The 27,022-nt window shown below is 35.5% G+C and overlaps 1 long non-coding RNA gene and 1 other non-coding gene across 5 annotated transcripts; one reads left to right on the forward strand and one right to left on the reverse strand.

Moving 5' to 3' along the window:
* Positions 1-2,350: 2,350 nt before the first annotated feature.
* LOC138857328 (uncharacterized) lies at positions 2,351-3,011 on the forward strand. Of its 3 annotated transcripts, none has more exons than XR_011396414.1 (3): positions 2,537-2,551; positions 2,605-2,743; positions 2,843-3,011. It is a non-coding gene; the product is annotated as an uncharacterized lncRNA (long non-coding RNA). The 3 variants fall into 3 exon arrangements; XR_011396413.1 differs by having other exon boundaries at positions 2,608-2,743; XR_011396412.1 differs by having other exon boundaries at positions 2,351-2,743.
* A 3,654-nt stretch (positions 3,012-6,665) lies between these two features.
* Positions 6,666-11,093, reverse strand: LOC106622931 (uncharacterized). 2 transcript variants are annotated; one of them, XR_011396416.1, is made up of 4 exons: positions 10,378-11,093; positions 6,894-7,221; positions 6,735-6,770; positions 6,666-6,680 (listed from the first exon to the last, which is right to left on the reverse strand). It is a non-coding gene; the product is annotated as an uncharacterized protein (transcript). The 2 variants fall into 2 exon arrangements; XR_011396415.1 differs by lacking the exon at positions 10,378-11,093 and having other exon boundaries at positions 6,894-8,014.
* Positions 11,094-27,022: the final 15,929 nt, after the last annotated feature.

A 27,022-nucleotide genomic window follows, 5' to 3' on the forward strand; every position in this document is an offset into this window, starting at 1 on the left:
TCTTTCAATATATTAAGTAGCATATGTATATGGGGGCTAAGGGAATTATTGATTCGATTCAACCCTTTTTTGACATACTGGCATACTACTATCAAAATAGGATTATATTCGAATTTCTATAATATTATATATCACACAGATTGACCGATATTTTTGATAAAAAGTTCGAAATAGGAACTGTGATCCACATATTCGGTATCTGGGGGCTTGAAAAGTTTTTGTACGATTTGGTAAATTTTTTGCACGAAATTGTTGGACAAAGGCACTATTTGTGCAAAGTCCGGCTACAACATTGATTGATAATTGATTTGTATACTGGAAAGTGAAGGAATCAGTTGATTTTGGTCATGATTCACCACTTTTACTACGTAATGTAGGAATGTCAGGATAATATTACCTACCGAATTTGGTTGAAATCGGTCAAGTAGGTCCCGGAATATGGGTTTTCATCTGAATGTGGACGGTACCACGTCCGTTGTTCAAATTGTACACCGACACCTAAAAAGTCCTTTCAACCCATCTTGGATGTAAAATTGTATGTCCCTAGCGCATTCCTTTATAGATTTATCGCGCATTAAGTAGTATTTAACAAAACTATGGGGAGTGGACGGGGTTATAATCCGAATTTAGCCATTTTCACAGAGTGAGCAGGGATGCCAAAAAGATATGCCCAACGAATTTAGTTCTTATAGCTTGAATGGTTTAAGAGAAACATTACATTAAACTTATAAAAGGGCGGTGCCACACCCACTTTTTAAAATATGAAAATTTATTTATTAATTTTTTTCATATGAAAATAGATGCCTCTCCTTAATGCAATTATTTGTACTAAGTAACAGTATTACGGACAGACAAACAGTGACGGGGAATTCAACTCATTTCGTCATACTGATCATTTGTATATACTATATGGCTATATATACTATATCTATCTCGATTAGTTTTAGGTAATACAAACAAACGTTAGGTGAACAAAATTATTATACTCTGTAGCAAAAGGTTGCGAGAGTATAAAAAGAAATGAAAGCATACCATATAATTCAGCACGACTGAAATGAAAGATTATTGTTGGAACAAGGGGAAACTCCTCCTAAAAATCTTTTCGGCAGAAATCTTCCTTCGACTTCAATAGTCAAACGCTCATAATAAAATATTTAATTTTTTATGCTAATTGTATTGAATACAATTTTTCAATAAATGGCAACCTTCTTAAACATATAGTTGAAAATTTTTTTGGCGGTGAGCATTCAAAGCTTCTCATATAAATCACACGCATAAAAATCTCTTTTCAGTAAAAATATCATAACTCTTAAACCATTACGAATAAAGTTTAGAAATTTTTTAAGTCGCTGATTTCACATCGCATAAAATTTCCTAGATAATCTACCTTATACTATAAGCAGACATATGGTATGTTACATATTGTAGTTTGCTACGGAAATCATATGCAAATGATATGTATATACTCTCGCTTCAGAGTATAATAGATTTGTTCACGTCGTCTGTGCAAGCGAGGAGCCATGTCGATCTCGACATGCTTATGATACCTTGTGAAAATTAGTGAAATCGGATTACAACCACGTCTACTTCCCATGTATGAATATGTGAATCCCAGTGCCTATGGTTCACTTTTTACGGAAAATATCGGTCAATCCATGAGATCTAGTATGGGAATTCGGAGAGAATTATTTTATGATAACAGCATGCACTTGTGTCTTGTATCGGTCAATACGTAGGATGTGTTAGTAAGAGAAGTGTCCAGTAAAATAGGATATAATATAGTTTAATTCCAAAAATGTGTGAAATGTACCAACAAATTTCTATAGCTGCGACTACGTTTCATAATTTTTGTTATCCTGACAGACTAGTTAATGCAATCAGACACAAAAACAGCCAATATAACGATTCTTCACTCTTCAACTTTCTTTAAACCCTTTATGTTGGCCAATATATGTAATGTGGTTTTGAGCTGAATATGAATGAAATAGGTTTAGATATACGAGTATACCGATATAGATTGTAGAAAAAGAACTCTGGTAGAAGTACTAACAGGAAAACATGCCAGACTATTGTAGAAGCTGTCAGGATGTAGAAGAGGAAGAGACCATTAAACGTCTTCTATGCGACTGTAAGACTCTTTATAGGTTTTGCGGGTTGGTAGTGCACCCTCTAGCTAAATTCTATGTACATTAATATTTTTATTTTTCATAACATTACATTCTATATGATATTCCGAACAATATTTGTTTTAAATTTTAGTTTAGTCAAAGACTTTTACAAAACGACAGAATTTCATTCATTTATTAACTAATCTTTAATGATATAAGTAAGTTGCAAATCATTAGTTTTATGCGAATACCAGTTCAGAGTTGATGGATTGTTATTGAGCTTTGAGTAAAAACTGGCAAATGTCGGAGTCGAGGCGGCTGGCTGTGTCATAAGAAACCTGCTTGCATTTCTACGAGTTGTCGTTTTTGTGTCGTGCTCTTCCGATCAATTAGAAAATCGCATACTGCGTCTGCTAGTCGCAAGACGAGTCAGACAACTCCCGGTATGCGTTATTTATCCTCCCCCAACCCAATTGACTTTCATTGTTTTTCTCAGCAGGGTGTCCAGAATTTCTATTTGATTTTATATAAAAGCGAAGACATGTGCAATAGATATCATTGCAACCGCAATACTTTCAAAATGAAGTTCACTCCTTTTTGCGGCTTTGTACTGGCTTTGATCGCCCTGGCCTTCGGTGAGTGTTGAAGGGCTGATGATAACGTGAAAGGGCTCTTATATGTGTATCGCAACTCTCAACTGATTTATTTATATTTTTCTTTTTGTGTATTTATAGCCAGTCCAAACCCCATGCCTAATCCCAATCCTGTTGCCAACTGTACCTCTCCGGAACTCGAACATGGCGGCGGTGATGCGATGTAAACTGGCAAGCTACGTGCTCTCGTCGACGACTTAAGCATTTTTAGTTTATGTTTAAATAAAAAAATTGCCTTAATCACACAAAATGTGTTTTTTTTTTTTGTATCTACAAAAATATCAGTTGGAAGGAGTTAGTAGTAATCCTCTGATAAACATGCAATGTATATGATAGATGGTGAAAGTTTTCGTCTCTATCTCACACATGACGGACTCAATTCTGTTTAATCGGTCGAAATTCTTAATGAATTGTTCGCATATAATAGGTCTCTCTCAGAACTCCTCAAAAAAAGACTTACGGCATCAAAATGAGATCCAAAGAGTTTAATTGACATTACTGAGTACGGCGAGGTCAAGATTAGCGCATTTGGCGTGCAGGAAATAGATTGTGTCATGGACTTGTAATGTTGTGCACTGTTCAACAAATGACGTAAAGAATATTGGATGATTTATTGAGACCTTTTCATGTTCTTCCAAGATCCTTACCATCCAAATTACTTTCCTTTTTAATTGATGATTCGCGACTGAGTCAAAAGCACTTGGCTAAAACAGCCATATTCCCTAACGACTCAGTGCAACCGTAGGACTCGTAAGTGTACATATTAACTCTCCAGTTAAAAATCAGGCGAAGACATCTCGAATAGGTCAGCTTCTTATTTTGAGTCTTTCAACCAATATCTTAAGAGAGAAAAACTGCTAAGAGAGACCACCCTGTAAAAAATAACTGTTCAGGTTTACATTATCGGCACATAAATTCGCGTGCGCAAGTGCTAGCCTTCTCTGTTAAATTGTTTGATCGATATTATCGCTGATTTATCCAGTCATCAACGTTGCGGGCACTGTCCAACCGAGATTGATCGAAAAGAAGACTACGACCGTTCCATGCGTTAATTTTTGTGGAGAGCATTTGAAAGAAAATATTTTTAAGTCGTGACGTCATGAGACATGTGGTTTTCGTAAAGAAAAATAACGCATCTCATTTAATGTTATCGCCAAGAATTTAGCTTTATTATAAAGATAAGGGTTTTCCATTATGTTTCAAAAATGATTGGCTGGCTCGAATAAATTTCCAACCGAGGGGTCCAATTTTCGACCACTTTTTGCAGCGATATATATATATATATATCCGCATATCCGCGTACCGCCGCATAACGCGCCGAATATGCTCTTCCAAGGCACCAATCGTCTCGGGCTTATCTGCGTAGATCAGCGAATTCCATTCATAAACTGGATGAGCACAACTCCGATTGTTGCACGCGATACTGGATGGCTAATTTAAGGAAGTTCTAGAAAACAAAATATCAAAAATATATTACATAGTTAATTTTCGAATTTATTCACTTTAAAAAACAAAGAAAAAAATCTTAACTTCGGTTGCAGTGAAAAGTTCCTTAGAAGAACTTGATTCCGAGCCTTCAGTTTGTATGTCAGCTATATGCTATAGTCATCAATCAATCAATATGCTATAGTCAATCAATTTCTTCGGAGATTACACTATTGGCTTAGATAATGAGCCATTCCGAATTTCGTGAAGATATCTCGTCAAATGAAAAAGTTTTCCATGCAAGCACTTGACTCCGATTGTTCAGTTTGTATAGCAGCTATGTACTATAGAGGTCTGACATAGGCCGTTGCGACAAATGAGCAGCTTCGTTTTTCAGATCGATATACAGACAGACAGACGGACATATGGACCAGACAAAATCGACTCAGCTCGTCACGAGGATAATTTATATACATACATATATTTTAATAATCCAACGATTACCCTCCTCCCGCTCAACCGACGCGAGGGGCGCAATCCGCATACGTGCGGAATTAGCCGAGTCAGAAAAGGCAAGAGAGTTTTTTAAGTGTTGAGATCTAAAACTGCTCAGCTACAGAAACAAAAATTTCAACAGCTAAGATCTAAAGTTACAATATAATAAATTGTTACATTTTCATTTATTAAGAGAAAACAATAAAGTCTTTTTAATTTTGAAAAGTGAGTCAGATAAGTCAAATGTGCTGGAATGAGAATTAACTATATATGTATATAGGTATATGTACTTTTTAGGGTCTCCGAAGTTTCCTTCTGGATGTTACAAACTTAGTGGAAAACTTAATATACCCTGTCCAGGATATACTAACTGAAATAAATCAACCAAAGATTAGATTTATAAAGCCTATTAATTTATTAATTGATGTATTTTAAATACGAACAGATTAGCATGTACCTTTTGTGAATTGCCTTCGACTATAGGAGTCATTTTGAAAACGAGAATAGTGAACATCATGGGGATACTTTCTTTGCAAGTTTATTGCATCGTACAGTAAATTTATTACTGCAAGTGTGAGTTAAATTATCTACACGTGCTGATATGCGGTTAGGTGCGATATGCGGTTAGGTGCGAATGCAATGAAGGTTAAACAAACGGGTTTACTGAATTTCTAACGCTGCTTCTGTTTCATTTTAGGAAATGTAATTAAGATATTAGAATTTAGAAAATAAATATTAATTTTTATTTGTTATCTTTTTTTAGTAACTACAAAAACATATAAAGAAACATGTTTCTGTATTCTATATTATATATACTTTAATTGAATCGTCACTTATTGGTCCGTTGATCTCAGTTCAAGATACTGAATAAAATGTTTGTAATAAATAGAATAATTTTTGTGGAGCAAAACCAGTTGTCTTTGAGGAGGAAGAACAGGTATTTGATTTCAATTTTGTCTCATTAGAATATAAGTTTAGACCTTGAGGTGCTTGCGAAATAATAAAATAAGAAGAATTTAGTACAACCCTCTTCTTCAAAGGATAATGATATAATTTACGCTTAAAATATCAGATTTTTGATGTTACTTGCAATAGAAACAAAGATGTCTAAGACGGCGTTAGTTTTTAAAGGGAACGATGGTTATCAGACAACATGAGACAAGCTCCACTTAAAGGGTTAAGTTATCAGACATCATGAGAGAAACGTTATTAACGTTACCAGATAAGTGTAAACCTCCACTTAAGGGTTTAGGCCAATCTTTAAAACTAGCTTTTCTAAGAGGGCCTCGGTGGCCGATATGTGAAACAAAATATAAACGGGATGAATCTTCGTATGACTTGCTAGTAAATTATGAATGTATGCATGTTTTCAGCTTTACATAAATTTTGAAAAGTTATATTTTAAAATATCGGGCAATTTAAATTTCTCACTTCAATAAAAAAAGAGGACGCAATGCAGTCGTCCAAATGTACAATATTTATCAAGGACAAGTACAATACGTTTTTGACAAAGTGCTATTTTGTTCTAAATATTTTCAATATCCATGATAGTTTCATCCAGGTTTAAATAGCTTTCACCTTATTACAGAATTGAAAATGCTGTCAAATCGACAGTCCTTGGCTGAATTAATACTTAGGTTTCTTCTGTCTCTGTAAACCCGACTGATCATTAAATATGGTTCAGTTAACTGAAAAAACTGATGTATAAAACTTTTAATAAGCACCCAAAGCTGGTTTTCTTAACAGCAGCGTGACATTCACAACACTTGAATATATGTATGTTTGCAACGGTATCAGGCGAATTACTTCCCTCAAATTATCTGACTAAATAATAACACCACAAATGATTTGAGTTTTCCAACAATTTTTATTTAATTGTAATTTTGTCTAGGGAAATGAGTGCGTACAGTCACGGCCGAAAATTAGTTTCAGCTTGGAGGTTGTGCAAGTAAGTGTGTGTATGATTCTATTTAGCAGCTACCACCGCCGCCACCGCCACCTCCGCCACCGCCTCCACCACCACCGCCGCCGCCGCCACCTCCTCCACAGAGGCCGCCTGGCAAGGGCTCAGGCATGGGATATGGTAGGGCTAGAATTATGCGAAGATAATAATCATTTAGAATTAAAACGATTGTAATACTTTGCAAAGTGATTATTTTCGCTTTAAATCGCTATTATAATCAACCAGCTAATCACGACTTAATCAACTCACCGCTTACGGCAACCAGTAGGCCCAACAAGAAGCTCACGAAAGCAAAGATTCTCATTTCTCGACTGTAGTGTGTTGTCGTATACTTTCAGCTTGCATTCGAATCAGCTATTTATACCGAATTTTTGATAATGTATGGTGTTCTGGAAGATCGCCACCGCTGACGTTTAGCGCTGTCACGCTGCCACCGTACTTTGTACAACCGAATTTGTGCAAACGTTATTGTTGTTATAGCTACAGCTGCTGCGCTTGTATTGCATTGCACTCGCTTACAATTGTTGTTTTTGCCTCACTTTGCCGGCTTCGTTGTGTTATCATCAGGTTTAACCCACTTGAACAAAAAATTAACTGTAAGCGATTCGCATGAAATCAAAACGCGGCGCAAAAATGAGTAAAATAAGAACCAGAGAAAATCAGTTAAATAATATTCTCGTCCAACATATCAAATTCATATTAATTCCACCATAAAACCTGCATACAAGCACGTATTAATAAAATCAAATTAACATCTTTACTATAATCAGCGGGAATTACTCGCACATTACGACATTTCAAACGGTCTAACTATTATACTAGTAATAGTTTCCTTGTAAATACTTATGACAACATTTAAATGAACAACACATCGATCACACCGTTCGCTATATAAGACCCGACTCCAATGCCAACCTTACAACACAGCGAATAGTTGCACCTGCCGCAGAGCCAAACATAACGCTTTAACTGCATAAATAGTAAACCTATTAACCTTGCACCTGGAGACCCACTGTATAGCAGCAACATGAAAGCCTTCTCTTTATTACTAATGGTCCTGCTCGGTTGTCTATTGATTTTCAGCCCGGTTTCGGCTCAGTGGGGTGGACGTGGTGGACGCGGCGGCGACAGCAGCAGCGAGGAAAGTAGGGAACGCGGCGGCAATGGCGGTGGAATCTTTGGAGGACGCCCTGGAAACGGTGGCTCACGTGGTGGCGGTTTCGGAGGACGCGGCTCAAATTACTACTAAAACATAACCAAACCGAAGCCAGAACACTAACAATAACATAATGTAAATACTTTTATTTCATACATTAAACGTTTAATGCAAAAAGATAGACTTGGTATATATTTAATGATTAGATAGAGTATAGTAAGGCTATACACCGTGCGAAAAATACATTAACATTCATCGGACTTATGTATATAAACCTTTCCTACTTCTTTGGTTAACATGTCGATTTTTTATAAATTTATACGCAGTCTTCATCAGATTTTAGGATAGATAGAATGATTAGATTTATGTGAGTATGCCAGATTATTATTATAGATGTTATTGAGATAGCAAGAGACATTATCTTTCCCTTGTGTGTAATGTGGTACAATTTTATGTTTATGAAAGACTTTAAGTAATTCATACAAAATTTGAGCAAAAAACGGTGCAAAAGCAAATGAAATAAGAAGCAGAGGATATCAATAAAATAATATTTTCGTCAAGCACATACTTATAAGTATATATCAAGTTAAAGGTACACTGAGACATTACCATTTCGTTTATTAAGCAAAACCTGAAAATTCGGTTTTGAAAAAGTGAGTTCATAGAATAAAAACAATTTATTAGCTAAAACTACTGGATAGGGTAACGTTTAATTTTGAAATTTTAAAAGAGGCATTTGATTAACGACAAATGATAATAACTGACTTCCCAATATTAGCAAAACTAGTTAGTTATTCCATAATACAGCGTAGTTTTTTGTACATTTAGGCTCAAGTTGCACTATCCATTTGGTATTTACTAAATTTTTTCCGTGCAATTCTGTTTATTAAACATAAACGGGATAAAGACCTCCCTGTTATCATTTCTCCAATATAGGCGGCCGGCACATCAAAGTTCTATGATTGACAATAGCTCTTCATAGAATACCAAATTTTAGTCATAACAGTAAACATTACAGATGATAAACTTTTCACGAGTCCAAAGGATTTTACACACAATTATGTTTTGGATTCTCCATGTTCCGTCTACTCCCTAAACGTGGACGGCGTCTAGGCACGCTGCCTATAATCCACTCATTAACCCACCCTGTTGACGAGGTTTATTTACTATCAATAAACAATTCGAAGGATGGTAGCTGCTATACTCTGTGATGTGAGCCGTTTTTCATTCGACTTCATTTATACTTTCGGAAATACTTACGTTCAATTATTTTTTTATACTTTCAATGCTTACAAGAGCAGAAGCTTAGTATTAATTTATATCTATATACTCGTCGTATGTACTCGCTGAAGCCGATCATTTTTAAGGTCACAATATGGGATATATTGCTCTATAAGTAGGTAGAGTTATCGGCTCGCTAATATCAAAACAAAAGATTTTGTTGATCTAAAAATATGAAAGCCATAAGCTTGAGAATTTGTATTTTAAAAATATGCGAAAAATATATGTATTTGTACAGGGGCAGACCCTAGCATTTATAAATAATCTTCACTTAAAGATTAGCTAAAAATAATTTATAAAAAAATAAGAAATAAAACAAATTGATTTGCATTGAGCGTGTGCCCGTTTTTTTTTATTTTCTACTCACAAATCAGTTTCGATTTCCATGAAAATGATAATCCCGTTTTATATTGTAAGTAACAGCTTAAATAGTGTAATATTATATGCAAGTGTGTATTATTATGTAAGTATTGTACGTATAAGGTACATATCTATATATAAGTTAATGAGGACATTAATAACAACTATATTTATGCAATATTGTACATAAAATATTTTCTAAGCAACTATCTTTTCTTCTAACAACACAAGGTTTATTAAACTAAGTTGGATTTATTGTGAGTTCTATATATTTTATTTACATACTGACGAAGAAAGCAAAACCTTTGTCTATATAATTTGAAATTTCATTAAGTGATCTAAACACTATAGAGCGACGGTTATACTACGTCATAATGAGGACTATTTAAGAATCTCAAAAGAGAGTCAAGTAATGGATGTTTTGTTAACAATGCATAAACATAGAAGAAAAACAATGCATAAACAAAAAAAAAACTTTAACTTCGATTGCATCAAAGCTTTAATATTCCTCACCAATATAAAAGAGTTCTTACAAGAACGGTCTGAACAATTTTTTCGGAGATTGCATCGTTTGAAGAATCTCAAAAATGAAAAAGTTTTCCATACAACCATTGGGTTCCAATCATTCACTATTCGGAACTATTTCATTGGAGATTGCACTGTTGGCTTGGACAATAATTTATGCCAAATTTCGTGAAGATATCTCGTCAAATGAAAAAGTTTTACATACAAGAGCTTGATTCCGATCGTTCAGTTTATATGGCAGCTATATGCTATAGTGGTGGTGGTTCTGACATATGAGCAGCTTGCTGGCAAGAAAGTTATGTGCGCAAGATTTCAGATCGATATTTAAAAAACTGAGGATCTAGCTCGCATATACTTCTGCAGACAGTCTGACATGGCTAAATCGACTTAGCTCATTATTTATATACTTACATATATAGTTAATAGGGTCTCCGGCGTTTCCTTCTGGGTGTTACAAGCTTTGTGGCAAACTTAATATACTCTGTTCAGAGTATAAAAATTTTATTTAATTGGAGTTGTTCAAAAAGCTAATACACTGAAACTATTCCCGAATAAAATCGAACCATTCGTTTGAAAATTGTATCTCTCTCTTTTTCTAGAAGTATTCAAGTTTCTTTACTACTTTCCATGATTACTTATTTATGGTTGTGTCGATAGCTATAAAACAACCATTTGTCAAAAGTGTTTTATCTTATAATGCCCAAATCACCTACTTTGCTTTGTTTTTTTGATTTAAAAATACATATGTATTTCAAAAATTCTAAAGGCAACAAATTAATCTTGCTAAATTCAAAAAATAGTATACTTGTATACTTTATATTTAAATTCTATATCTGTGTATTTATTTATGCCAACATCTTTGTTTTATGCTAGTTGCTTGGACGATTCGCCACTCTTTAAGAATGTTCGGTTTTATTTTCAAACGAATTTTAACAACCATGTAAATTTAATATTGTGTTTTTTTTTTGTTTATATTTTTTACATGGTAATATTATTATTTTGCACTTTCGCGAAATGTTCATATCACTTATAAAACAAAAGGTTTAGCTTTAAGTAATTTACACTTTTGCACAATTCCTGGGTTGGTTAGCGACTGCTAGCAGTTTTCACGATTTTTCTTATGAACATATCCAAATGAAATACTGAAGTTAAATTAAGTGTTAGCAATCAACCACAAAGTAATTATAGTTCGATCGTATCATAGAGTTCGCCAATAGCTTAATTCTATGAAAATGAATATGAAGACTCACTCATTATATTATATTTACATATGTTACTGGAAAACATGAAATATCAGTATTTACATAATTATAATTGAGTGCGCATAAAAAAATATTTTATTATTGATGACCCTAAAATTACTTAGAATAATAAGTAATTTCAGACGTAATGTGTATACAATTTGAAAATTTAGGCCAAGTTGCTATATATAATATTGAGGCCACCTTCCTTTATAGTTATTAATTTTTTATAATATATATATAACTTGTATTTAGATTATATTAGATATATATATATATATATGATTATATTTATCGTTATAAAGTTCGATTTTACTCAACAAGTGTATAACAGACTTTCTTCTAAACAAGAAGTAGGAAGTGAACCTTCTGTAAGTGTTAATAACCGAACACACGCACTTTGAAGTCAATACATTTAAGTATTATTATGTATTATAAAATAATTAATGCAAATTTATTTTATTCACAATGTATGCTAAAATGGATCTCTGGTATAAAACTGCAGAGCTACTAACGTGTAATTCCCGAAAACCGAACATTTTATACTCTCGCAAAGTCAAATGGTATACTCGTTTGAGATTTCTTTGTGGATTGGCTGATATTTTCGGTAGAAGGTCAACTATAGGCACTGGGGTCCACATATTTAGTACTTAGGGGCTTGAACAGTTTTGGTTCGATTTAGACAATTTTTGGCCACAAGGTGGCATACATTAAACGTATTATTCACGCAAAGTTTTACCCCGATATAATCATTGTTGCTTGGTATGCATAGTGGAAAGTGAAAGAATCAGATGGAATTGAAAATGGTGTTATATGGGAAATAAGCGTGGTTGTAGTCCGATTTCGCCCATTTTCGCAATATAACATAGAAATATGAAAATAACGTTATGCACCGAATTTGGTTGAAATCGGTGAAGCAGATCCCAAGATATGGGTTTTCACCTAAAAGTGGGCTGTGCTACGCCCACTGTCTAATTTTGAACGCGGTTCCTATAAAGTCATCTCATACCATCCCAGAAATAAAATTTAATGTCTCTGGCGTGTTTAGTGCTTGATTTATCACGCTTTTAGTAGTTTTTAACAGTACCGTTATATGGGGAGTGGGCGGAGTTGCATTCCCGATTTCAACTATTTTCACACTGTAGGTAGACGTTCTAAAAACATTTGCTTCCAGTGAATTTTGTTATTATAGCATTAGCGGTTTAGGAGATATGCACTTTAAACCTATTAAAGGCGGGACCACGCCCACTTTTAAAAAAATATTTTTTAATTGCAGATGTCACTCCCTAATGTGATCTTGTGTACCAAATAACAGTCTTGTATCTTTTTGCGGAGCTTAGTTATGGCAATTTATTTGTTTTTGATTAATGGCGTTTTGTGGGCGTGGCAGTGGTCCGATTACGCCCATCTGCCATACCAACCGTCTCACGGTACCAAGAAACATGTCTACCAAGTTTCATAAAGATATCTCAATTTTTACTCAAGTTACAGCTTGCACGGACGGACAGACGGACAGACGGACGGACAGACATTCACCCGGATTTCAACTCGTCTCTTCATCCTGATCATTTATATATATATAACCCTATATCTAACTCGATTAGTTTTAGGTGATACAAACAACCGTTAGGTGAACAAAACTATTATACTCTGTAGCAACAGGTTACGAGAGTATAATAAAATCTACTATGGTTTGGTACTAGTGGTTTTGGTCGGCCAGGGGTAAGCTCAGACTGACGATGCTGCACAGATGCTGATAACGGTACATCAAAAGAAGGTTAACTGCATCTGAGAGGCGGTGTTGGAGTTGGCATATATGGAGGAGTCTCTGCATATCGCACGCGATGGCAATAAAGGTTTGATCTGAAGAAGCAATAAATAAGTATGCGGAAGCGTGGAAACCTTTAGAAGTTAAAAAAAAAAAATTCCGTGAAAACTGTGTAAAATATGTATGCTTCTTGAAAACCAGAGTATGTTCGATTCCGAAAAAATTTGTCCCATATTGCTTATAAATATTCTTTGAACATCAAACATTGTGCTATTTATAAAATGAGAGTGATAATACTTAAAATGACATCGGTGTTGCAAATAATTTATTCCATCCATTTATATCAATAAAAAGTTTGACGCTTTTATGGCACTGCTCAACCCGCGATATTTTTAATGTAAAGCGTCACTATTTCGGCAAATTGTTTCAGTATCAAACGGTTCATGGTTAGAATCATACTGTATAGAGGTTTCCCAAACACATCTAACTGACTCAATCGACTAATGAATATCATAGTTATTCAATTGCCATAAACCGACTTTTGTCAGTTCGATGACTGAGATTTAAGGGTGTCACGGTATGTTGACAATATATCATGAAGAGTATTATAAAAATTAATAGTAATTTCCGTTATAAATATTACTTTTATGCTAAATTTCTAAACATGGTTAGGCAAACTTACAATTATATTTTAACAATTCCATACTTTAAGGTCAAGTTTAACAACCTTTCTACTATCGGCCATCAAATATGACTTTGGCATTGGCATTCAAAAAAGCCTAGTACGGACGAATAAATCAAAAAAATTTCTTATTTTGAAGGAATATGTATTTTATCAAAACATAACATTAATATTCTTGTTATGCAGCCAAGATCATATTTGCATCCGACTGATCCATTTAAACTTTGATTCCTACCGATTTTTGGCGATTTTCATATATTAGGTCAATGAACCCGAGGCGTCCTTTCCGGAACGAATTCTTCCGTTTCAAAAACTGAAAAAAGTCACAGGGATCCCAAACTGGCTAATACGGAGGCTGAGCGATGACTCTCGTCATCTTTGACACGCTTTATAGTTACATTACCAATATGGCTAAATCGATTTTTTGCTATCTCTCTGATGCCAATACGACGATTTTCAAACACTGTTTCTTTAACTTTTTCGATGTTATCGTCATTAACAGAGGTGGATGTACCAACTAGTATGAGATACGTTCACGTCACTGCACGACCTCCACTGAATACTTTGTGTTACTCAAATACTTGTTTTCGTGATAAAGTAGTACACTTTGGCAACATTTTTCTCGATTCCGTAGCCGTGAATACATTGGAAAGTCAATATTTGGGTCCGTCCCACTCAAGTTGGATCTTGAGTGTATTCCTTTTTCACGTGGGAAGTTATAAATCAGCAGATCAATGTGTAATATAATATATTCTCGGTGCGTAGTTGTACACAACTTCCTTAATCTTGTAATCGCTTATGTAGTATATGTATGTATATACCATTGGTATATTATTTACCTTCCTCAAACAATGTAAAAAGATATTCACTTATTAAGTATGAATTTCCATTACTTCGGGAGCTAAAGACTAATTATTTGCATTGTACGAATAAATATGTGCAGAAGGAACAATGAAATTAAATAAAAGTATAAATTACCTCAGAAGGTGAGTGTTAACAATTTCTTGTGAACATACATATGTACTTATGTTATGACGTTCTGTTAAATGTAGACCATATATACCTATATGGCATACATATATGTTTACCATTTTGACATTTTGTGTTAAAACCAGATATTATTTTTATTTTTCGATGAAACATTTGATCATTGGAAACTTGAATTAAAAGCCCTATAACCAGATAATGCGATGAACTTATTGTCTCTATTAATTTTTTCAGCTTTTTTATTTAATTTATTATATCTCTTATTGTTTCATTAAACTTTAGTGACAAATCGTTCGCGATTCCTTCTTTAGTTAACTTCAAATTTTTGATAGTCATGATCTTTGATAAAATTCAATTATCACTAAAAAATCGCAAGAAATCAAAACTTAGCATATTCTAATGCCCCACATACTTACTTCAAATCAATTCTAAATTAATAGTATACCTACTTCAACCTACGAATTTTAATATAGATTGTTCGGTTTGGTAAAAAGATGATAACTTTGTGTACATTTATCCGATTTAAGTCAAATATGCGCCGTTTTATTCGTAAACTTGTTGCCAACTTCATTCTACCCCTCTCGTAGAAGGCTGCGTCCCTATTGGCAAAAAAAACTCGGAGAGCCAATTTTCACAGGCCTCCCTTAAGGGTAACTTCTCACCATGAAGCGCGTTCGCCATGTTCAAGAAAAGATGGTAATCACTTGGTGCCAGGCCCGGACTGTAAGGTGGGTGCATTAGGACTTCCCATCCGAGCTCCCGGAGCTTCTGGCGCGTCACCAAAGACGTGTGTGGCCTGGCGTTGTCCTAATGAAACACAATTCGGCCACTGTTGATCAAAGATGGCCTCTTCTGGATGAGAGCTGCCTTCAAGCGGTTCAGTTGTTGGCAGTAGAGGGCCGAATTGTACGTTTGGCCATAGGGGAGTAGCTCGTAGTAGATGATTCCTTGCCAATCCCACCAAACACACAGCCAAACCTTCCTGGCCGTCAATCCGGTCTTGGCCACCGTGTGGGCCGCTTCCCCAAGCTTTGGCCACGACCGTTTGCGCTCGATGCTGTCGTAAGTGACCCATTTTTCATCGCCAGTCACAATCCGCTTCAGAAACGGGTCGATTTTGTTGCGATTCAGCAGCGATTCGCAGATGGAAATTCGGTTCATCATGTTTTTTACGGTAGTTCGTGTGGCACCCAAACATCGAGCTTCTTTGTGAATCCAAGGTTATGCAAATGGTTCCAAACGGTTTTCTGGCTTATCTTTAGTTCCTCAGCAATTAAATAAGTACTCACGTGACGGTCTGTTTCCACTATTTCTATGATTTTATCGCAATTTTCGACGACAGGCCTCCCGACGCGTGGTGCATCTTTAACATCGAAATTACCGGAACGGAACCTAGCAAATCACTTTTGTGCTACACGTTTGTTTACAGTATCGGGCCCATAAACTAAATTAATGTTTTCAGCCGCTTTGGCTGTTTTTTCGTCTTAATCGAAGAAAAATTGTAAAATATAGCGAATTTTCTCTTTGGATGGACACCAGATCTTTGACGAGCGCTCACAACGTACTGAGTCAATCAATCGAAAAACTGTCAAAGAAAACTGTTTTCAGCGCCGTATAGTATGACATGATGCGACACGTAATATTAGTACTATGGACAATAACGCCATCTCTTAGAACGGCATCATTTACCACATTTTTCACGTCCTTTACCCCTACAGAGATCAGAGAAAGCCAAAAAGATGTACATACATATAAAAAGTTAAAGTGGAGATATATTGGAAAAGAATAAGGTCTGGAACGATATCCACATAATTTCATAATAATATCACAAATATGAAATCTTATGCACCATATATAGTCAATCGGAAGTTCACGAATCATTATACCGATTAGGCATGTGGTGGCTAGAGGACGTCCTGAACACAGTTGACCATTTTTAACGCCAGGCACATTATGATCAAGAAAAAATAATTAGTTCATTATTAACCATTCTTGTAGATTGACCGTTATATTTGTTATATACTAATCTTTTCATTGGTTCTTGTTTTAAATATTGTTAAGTGAAAGGATCTAGTGGAATTTAATATTTTACATACATATATATAAGAAGTAGGCGTGGTTTTAGTCCGATTTTACACAATTGGGAATTATAACATAAAGGTGCTAATAAATTGTGTTGCAAGTGATTAGACATTGGTGTAAATGTTTTAAATTTCAAGTAAATGTATCGGAACAGACCTAGTTAGCTTTAGAAGAGAAAATATAACTAACTACGAGTATTTCAATATTCATTTAATACATTGCAATATTTGATAAACATTGTATGTACAAATATTTGCATTATCTTTATTGCAAACAGTCTAAGGTCTCACACGATTGTTTATTTAATTAGATTTTCATTATATAATATATACTCACGTGTGTATATATCGGTGAAAAAGCTATTCAGTAAACACAACAATTATCGGCAGGAGAATGATAAGCTACTAGTGTCTCTCTACAATATTTTACACAGAAAGTACTGCTGTTGGCTTTTAATGAGCCCTAAAACGGCTACCATGGAGCATAATATGAGAAATGTCCACGATATTGCCAGATCGTCGATTGAAGGTGCGCAAGATAGCGAACACAGTATGCTTCTCTTTTCACACCAGAGATCAAATAAGATTCGAAAGAATGGACTTCACTTTTAAAAAGGTTCTGGACAAATACTTTTAGCTAAAAAATATTTACAAGTACGTAAATTAAGAAATAAATATTATAATATTGCAGTATATATAACATAAAACAAGTAAGGAAGCTCTAAGTTCGGGTGTAATCCAACATTTTATACTCTCCCAACTTGCAAGGATCAAAGCCCGGGAAATTACTTCAGGTGTTATTTTATATTAAAGAAAGTATTGATCGGATTCAACCCATTTTTGACACAAAACATACTATTTTTGAGAGTTTTATTTATTTATTTTATTATATGAATTTAAATTTATATCTTACACATTGACCGATATTTTCAGGAAAAAATCAACTATAGGCACTGGGGCTCACATAGTCAGTATTATGGGGCTTGAACAGTTCTGGTTTAAACGCATCATTCGCGCAGAGTTTTACCCCGATACAATCAATGATTTGCATAGTGGAACGTGAAAGAGTCAGATGGAATTTAAAATCGTATTATATGGGAAATAGGCGAGGTTGTAATCCGATTTCGCCAACTTTCACACTATAACATCCTGTGTACCAAATCACAGTCTTGTATCTTACTCTTGAATTTAATTATGGCAATTTATTTGTATTTGATTTATCTCGTTTTGTGGACGTGGCAGTGGTCCGATTACGCCCATCTGCAATACCAACCGTCTTACGGTACCAAGAAACATGTGTACCAAGTTTCATAAGGATATCCCAATTTTTACTCAAGGACGGACGGACAGACAGTCACCCGGATTTCAATTCGTTTCTTCATCCTGGTCATTTATAAGTATATACATAACCCTATATCTAACTCTCCTAGTTTTAGGTGATACAAGCAACCGTTATATGAACAAAACTATTATACTCTGTAGCAACAAGTTGCGAGAGTATAAAAATAGAGGAAAGTGAGGAAACTCAGCCATAGGCTTAAACCTTAAGTAAAGTCAAAATATTAGCTATATAGGTATTCAATTTGCGAAAAAGTGATGAGTGGTGAATCAACTAGGTGGTGGTTGTAGGTTTCACATCGAAATACTTGTATTTTGACAATAGAGAAAAACTCAAATATAGTAAGTAGAAAAGTGACGAATCGAACATGACTATATTTCGTTTTCCTTGTTTGAACTTTACCTTAATTCCTTCATGTTTACAAATGGTTTTTTCTTTGAGATAAATGAGTAAGTTTGTAGTCGGGAGATAACGCCGCTTACAATTTTAAGGGTAAGTATAAATATTGTATATTTTAGCTGTCTTCGATTCGCCATTTCTCTGATCGCTATTTTTGCTTGCTGTTCTCTTGTAGACCGCTATCTTCAATGCTGTCAAGTTTTGTTTTGCACATTTTAGAACAATTTTACTATTGTGAATGGTTCAAATGACAAATCAAAATACAAGTTTCTTTTTATTCTTTGATTTTCAAAACTTAAGACTTATAATCAATTATAGAAAGCAAAACTATAGAGTAACCCCGTTAAACATTTTTTGATATGGAAAAAAGAATTTCTCCTCAAGAAAAAATCGTAGCACTACTGCGCATGCGTAAGAGGACATGCTAGCGCTTACTTTTACTTGTACTACAAGTGCTGCCTGTTTGTTTGAACATCTCGTACCGCTTGGCGAATCGAAAACAGCTTTTATATTTTTCAGGAACAGCCATAAGATAAACGGTAAAAGTGACAGTTTGAGGAGTGTTTTAAATATATCGCTATTCATTATGCACCAACCTTAATACCTTAATACTTGAATACCTAAGAGAAAAAGCGAAGAGTTGAAAGAGCAATTATCATAATCCCCTTTATACTAATATTAATGCTGAGGGTTTTATGAGCAATCAAGCTAAATTTATATAAAATTTCAACCATACTCAGAGGAATGGCACTCGTTTTCCTTCTCTTGATCTCAAACAAGTCATGGCCCGTTTACCGGCACGCTTATTGCCGTTTTGGGCTCAAAGAATAAGTTTCAGTATACCTGGCCAAATGAGTTACAATTCCCGCCCCGAAGAACTCAGACACACCACACACAAGACAACACTGGCACACACACCACACCTGGAAACAGCAAAACACCCACACACCACACCAGACAACACTGGCACACACACCACACACAACACCCACACACCACACAAGGATCTCTACACAACACACCGAACAAAACATCTGTCCTCGAAGCGACTGTCGAGTCTGAAACACCATTTCTTTGGCGCGCGTATCAATTTATCCCGGTTATCAACCATTTTTGTTATACTCTCGCAATTTGTTATTGCACAACGGTTTTTATTACCTCTCCACTGGTATGCGACCAGGGAGTGCGTTAAGTTAACACTTTGTAGTTATAAAAAAAAAATAAAGTTTGTGAATAATTTCGAAACTAAGAAACATACGATTTTAATTTGCGGAATTTGAAGTGAAAAGTAAGTGGTGGTGTTAACATATGGTCCTTCGAGCCCTAGTGGACGGCACTATGGGTTACAAAACATATTAAAAGGTTTAAAATAAAGTGAACAAAAAAAAAATATATATATATATACAAGTAAGGAAGCGCTAAGTTCGGATGTAACCGAACATTTTATACTCTCGCAAGGTCAAATGGTATACTCGTTTGAGATTTCTTTGTGGATTGACTGATATTTTCGGTAGAAGGTCAACTATAGGCACTGGGGTCCACATATTTAGTACTTAGGGGTTTCAACAGTTTTGGTTCGATTTAGACAATTTTTGGCCGCAAGGTGGCATACTTTAATTGCATTATTCACGCAAAGTTTTACCCCGATATAATCATTTTTACCTGATTTGCATAGTGGAATGTGAAAGAATCAGATGGAATTGAAAATGGTGTTACATGGGAAGTAAGCGTGGTTGTAGTCCGATTTCGCCCATTTTGCACTATGACATAGAAACATGAAAAGAACGTTATGCACCGAATTTGGTTGAAATCGGTTGAGCAGATCTCAAGATATGGGTTTTCACCTAAAAGTGGGCTGTGCCACGCCCACTGTCTAATTTTGAACGCGGTTCCTATAAAGTCATCTTATACCATCTCAGAGATAAAATTTAATGTCTCTGGCGTGTTTAGCGCTTGATTTATCGCGCTTTTAGTAGTTTTTAACAGTACCGTTATATGGGGAGTGGGCGGAGTTGCCACCCGATTTCAACTATTTTCACACCGTCAATAGAAGTGCTAAAAACATTTGCTTCCAGTGAATTTTGTTATTATAGCATTAGCGGTTTATGAGATATGCACATTAAACCTATTAGAGGCGGGACCACGCCCACTTTTTAAAAAAAATTTTAACTGCAGATGCCCCTCCCTAATGTGATCCTGTGTACCAAATAACAGTCTTGTATCTTATTGCGGAGCTTAGTTATGGCAAGTTATTTGTTTTTGATTAATGGCGTTTTGTGGGCGTGGCAGTGGTCCGATTACGCCCATCTGCAATACCAACCGTCTCACGGTACCATGAAACATGTCTACCAAGTTTCATAAAGATATCTCAATTTTTACTCAAGTTAGAGCTTGCACTGACGGACGGACGGACAGACGGACGGACGGACAGACGGACGGACGGACAGGCGGACGGACGGACAGACAGTCACCCGGATTTCAACTCGTCTCTTCATCCTGATCATTTATATATATATAACCCTATATCTAACTCGATTAATTTTAGGTGATACAAACAACCGTTAGGTGAACAAAACTATTATACTCTGTAGCAACAGGTTGCGAGAGTATAATAAAAAAAAAATTTATATTATATATATATATACATAACAAAAAAAAAAAAAAAAAAGCATAAAAAAGTGCACTGACAACAACAACAACAAAAAAAATATATATACATATGCTTTGGTGCAGTGACAACAACAAAAAAAACAAAAAAAATATATATATATATTATATATACATAAAAAAAGCATAAAAAAGTGCAGTGACCACAACAAAAACAAAAAAAAAATATATATATACATATGCTTTTGGGGCATAATTAACAGTGCAGTGACCCAAAAAACAAAAAAACAAAAAGAAAACAACGGGCGCGGAAAAACAAAACCCAAAATTAAACTGAAAACGGGCGCGAATTAAAACCCATATATATGTATATATACATATTAACATATAAAACGGGCGCGAAATTAATACAACAAAAAACCAATCATAAACCTCAAGGAACCTCCCAGGAAAGGATTGGATACATCAGCAGGCATCCACATACCAAAGACAGGCTATAGTCCCCAAAATCCCTTGACGGATATTCAAGTGAGTTGTATCGATTCCGTTTTTGTACCTCAGTACTGCAGGGTATATGTATATTTATTACGGTTTTCAAAAACGGTGGCCGAACTGTTGTATTTGCGGTATTTCGGGTTTTACCGAAAAAATTTAGACACATAATATACATATATATATTATATATAGGTATATATGTAATTTATATATATATATATATCTAAATATATATATTTTTTTTTTGGCCTAGGAAAGCTTACCTTCGTATTTAACACAAATATTCCAAAGCCAAAACACAAATATATGATATATACATATATATCAAATTTAAGTACTCTACTTGCAAAAATATCCGGTAATACCCCTTATGCTTGATCAAGTAATAAGCAGGATTGCCTAAAACAAGTACGCTAAGGCAGATCAAAAAAAAAAAAAAACAGAAACACACATATACATATACCCACATAGCAACATATACCGAATAAAAAGAGATATAAGAAGAATATTTTCAAAAAACAAAAAAAAATTTAAGTATTTCTTACCTATATGCCAAGACTCTCATTATATACATATTTACATATTTTGCACAATATATACCAAAATTTTTATCAACTTATAATTTTGAGCGCATGCAAATATATAATATTATTAACATATTTTACCTACAAAAAAAAAAGGAGAAGAGAGAGAAAGGTAAAGAAAATACAAAATTTTTTAACATATAAAATATACGCACATTATTTTACGCTTATACATACGTACATATTTACATCCAATACCGAGAGTGCATATCTCATATATCATTTGATCATTTACGAATCGTAGTGTACATACGATTACTTTGTTGCTAATTATGTTTATGCGCTCTTTCGTAACTGAGAAACAACGTCCGCTCGTTTACATACGTACTTATACAAGTACGGGACATATTATTATACCCTACTAGGGTACCACTAAAAGTTAAAGAACTTCAAAAAGCGCATTCGAAAAAAAAAAGGATTTTAAACGGTTCGGTAAAGAAAAAAGATTTCTTAACAAAAAAAAAATAAAAATAAAAATATAAATACAATCGAGATAAATAATAAATAAATAAATACCGTAACAACGAAACACGCTATCTTATTTAATCCGATTTAAAAAAAAAAAAATTCAATTAAAATAAACCGATTTACTAATTCTCGTATTTAGATAAAAGAGATTACGCGTTACAATTACGAATTTCGCTTAAATTTAATCAGTTTACACTGAGAGAAATCATTTGATTAATTGAATTTTTTTTAAATGAGCGCAGATTCGAAAGATTCTAAATCTACACAATTATTAAGAGTACCAAAAATGATTTCGGACGAAAAAAGTCCATGTACACCTGCAGAAGCTACACGCTCAAAGCAAGGTGCTACAAAACAAAAAAGGGGGAAAGACATTACATACAGTAAATTCATTGCTGAGAGTGACAGTTTGATAAGATACTGCACTCGATTTTCATCTGCTCCGATTCAAGATAATTCTGAATCGGCATTAGAAATCAAAAAAGAAAATCTCGACAATTTTTGGATACGTCTCCAAGCTTCATATGACGCCATAGTAGAATCTGACGAGTCAGATCTACCAGAAAATTTTAAGTCCTCGGCTTACGCCAAATATGAAAACTGCTTAGACCAGTTCGAAGACACAAAAGCAATGATTTCCGATCAGCTTAAGCTAATAAAAGCAATTGCACCTACTCCACATCAGCGAGTAGGGTTGCCACAAGTACAAAGTCAAGAGGCAAGTTCAGGCATCCATCTCAAGGTGTCCGCATGTGACACAGAAATATTTCATGGTGGTTATGAACAATGGCCGTCCTTCCGGGACATGTTTACAGCCGTTTACATGAACCACCCAAAATTATCAAATGCACAAAAATTGTATCACCTTCGATACAAAACAAAAGTCAAGCAGGCGTAATAGTAAAACAGTTCGCACTAAATGACGATAATTTCAATTTGGCTTGGGAAGCACTTAAATCTAGATATGAAAATGAGAGAATATTGGTCGATAAGCAAGTAACGATACTAATGAACTTGCCTAAGATTCAAAAGGAAACAAGTGAAGAGTTTATAAAACTGCAATCCACTCTTTCTAATTGCTTGTCGGTTCTATCGACACAAAATATTCCCACAGACAGCTGGGACCCAATACTGGTAAATATATGCACCGCCGCTTTACCAGAAAAATCGTTACTTTTGTGGGAGCAATCGCTCTCATCACGAAGAAAATGCCCCACGTGGCAACAAATGAAAGATTTCCTCACTACCCAATATGAAATCGCAGAAAGGGTAGATAAAAAAATGGTCAGAACGAAACCCGTTCAACATGACCTAAATAGAAGCTTCCACAGACCCCAAGCCAGTAGCAACTTAAATAGAAGCTTCTTCAAAAATCAAACCTTCACATCCGAACAGTACAAACAAACGTCATGCGAACTATCTACAGGGGGGCATAAGCTAAAATCTTGCGAGAGATTCAAAAAATTGAATAATATCGACCGAAACAATTTTGTAAAAACAAAAAGACTTTGTGCAAACTGCTTGTCACATGCGCATACACTTAAAGAGTGCGAAAGCAAATTTAATTGCGTTTATTGTCATAAACGACATCATTCTATGCTTCATTATAACAATTTTTCCAGATCACCCCCAAACAGCGCAAATATGAAAAGAGCCACGGGTTTAGTTGCAACAGCAAATCCCGAAGTGCTAAATCCCGAAAATTGCCAAGAAGCACCATGCTGCTCAAAGGCATTAAAAACCCAAACGCTACACAGCGAAAATCAAAGTAGAGTACTACTACCAACAGCAGTCGTCTCCATCGAACACCGAGGAGAACTGTTTAAACTTCGGGCCTTAATAGACCAAGGATCACAACGATCATTCATAGCGTCTAGGGCTCAAAATAGGCTACCACTGCCAACAAAGCTAGCCAATTTTGAAATCACGGGAATGGGCGGAAGAGTAGTCCAAAACTCAAATAAAATCTGCCCCATTACCCTAATTTCCCCCCAAGCGGATAAGCACATACAAGCAGAAGCTATAGTCTTACCGCAACTTACAAATATGCTTCCAAGCTATCACATAAATAGCAAGCATTGGCAGAAGGTTTCACACCTAAAGCTAGCAGATCCCAACTGCAACACTCCCGCTCAAATAGACCTTCTATTAGGCAGCGATCTCATACCACAGATAATACTCGAAGGTATTGAGAAAATTTCAAATACACTTCTGGCACAAAATACTATTTTTGGGTGGATCCTAAGTGGACTAGTTTCGGAACCAGTTACCACCATGACCACTCAGGTTGAGGAAATCTCAAACGAATACCTCAATTCACAATTGAAAAAATTTTGGGAGTTAGAAGAACTCCCCCCCATATCAATCACAACACCTGAAGATCAGTATTGTGAAGACTTTTACAAAGCCACAACTACTAAATCAGATAATGGTCGGTACGTCGTACGACTACCACTAAAACAACAATTTCCTAACACACTCGCCTTAGGTCACTCTCGCACCTCTGCTATACAGCAGTTTTTAAGTATGGAAAAAAACTTACTTAAAAAAGGTGAGCTTAAGCCAGAATACGATGGCGTGTTAGAAGAATACCTCCATTTAGACCACATGGAGGAAGTAAGCCCATGCGAAAAAATCATAAATGGCAAATATTACTCATTTTACTTGCCTCATCACGCAGTAGTAAAGGCAGACAAAAAAACAACTAAAGTAAGAGTTGTTTTTAATGCATCAAGATCCACCAGCTCGGGGAATTCCCTAAATGATATTCTATTTACGGGACCCACGCTCCAACCAGATTTAATGCTCCTCATATTAAATTGGCGTATATTCAAATACGTATATAACGGAGACGTCGAAAAAATGTATAGACAAATAGTCGTACATAAAGACGATCAAGATTTTCAGCGAATTATTTTCCGAAAATCTCCCAATAGTCCACTCCGCGACTATAAATTAAAAACAGTTACCTTTGGCGTCAACTGTGCTCCATATCTAGCCATTCGCACACTGCACGAATTGGCAGAAAACACCAAGTCAGAATTTCCTCTGGCAACCCAGGTGTTAAAAACACAAACGTATGTAGACGATATCTTGTCTGGAAGTCACAGTCTTCCACAAGCATACGAGTCACTATCACAAGTGATACAAGCCCTAAATACCGCAGGGTTTCCGTTGAAAAAGATAACGGCGAACCACCCTAATATTCTAAAAAATATACCACATGAAAATTTGTTAGATACTAATTTCCTTAAATTCGAAAAGGAAAGTACAACAAAAACTCTGGGGATTCAATGGAATGCAATATCTGACCAGTTTTCATACACTACAGAGTCAATATCTGCATTATCCGCCATAACAAAGCGGCAAATTCTATCCTCGGTGGCGAAACTTTTCGACCCCGCAGGATGGCTTTCGCCAGTTATGATACAAGCCAAAATTCTAATACAAGAATTATGGTTAGATGGAACCGACTGGGACGAACAAGTAAAACCACTGCGTTTAGAAAAGTGGTCCCAGTTTGCGAGCAATCTAAATGATATCTCACAGATACAAATCCCACGATGGGTAAATTATGCCCCAGAGCACAAAGTCGAATACACGGCTTCTGTGACGCTTCTGAAAAGGCATATTGCGCAACTATATATGTTCGCACACAAAGCGACAATGCGACCACATGCCACTTACTAGTAGCAAAAGCAAAAGTGGCTCCTTTAAAAACAATAAGTCTACCACGACTTGAATTATGTGGAGCGCTACTACTGGCCAAACTCGTGTCCATCGTACAAACGCAATTAAACATGGCACAATATAAATTATATCTATGGTCCGATTCCGAAATTGTACTAGCCTGGTTAGAAAAACCACCACATGCATGGAAGACGTATATTTCAAACCGAACGTCTCAAATGTAACTTCGCTCTGCCTTTCACCATTACAGGTGTCGACTTTGCTGGGCCTTTTCAGATAAGGCATCCATGTTAAGGTCTCCCACCCTCATCAAAGGCTATGTGGCTGTCTTTGTCTGTTTCACGACAAAAGCAGTGCACCTCGAGCTATGTACGAATCTGACAAAGGAGGCTTTTCTCGCGGCATTTGCTCGCTTCGTCGGACGACGTGGTTTTCCGTCCAAACTCATGAGCGACAATGGCAAGACATTTATAGGAGCTCAAAGAGCCACAGAAAAACAATTCGTGAATTTTGTCAAACAAGTCTCACCTGAAATTGTACAAAAGTACGCTCCCCAAGGTATTAACTGGCAGTTTATCCCTCCAAGCGCTCCTCATATGGGTGGTTTATGGGAATCAGCTGTAAAAAGCTTCAAATCCCACTTCAAAAAAGTAGCTGGAAACTACAAGTTTAATTTTGAAGAATTCTCGACCTTATTAATTCGAATTGAAGCCGT

The sequence above is a fragment of the Bactrocera oleae genome, chromosome 5, assembly GCF_042242935.1.
Source record: "Bactrocera oleae isolate idBacOlea1 chromosome 5, idBacOlea1, whole genome shotgun sequence".
Classification (NCBI taxonomy): domain Eukaryota; kingdom Metazoa; phylum Arthropoda; class Insecta; order Diptera; family Tephritidae; genus Bactrocera; species Bactrocera oleae.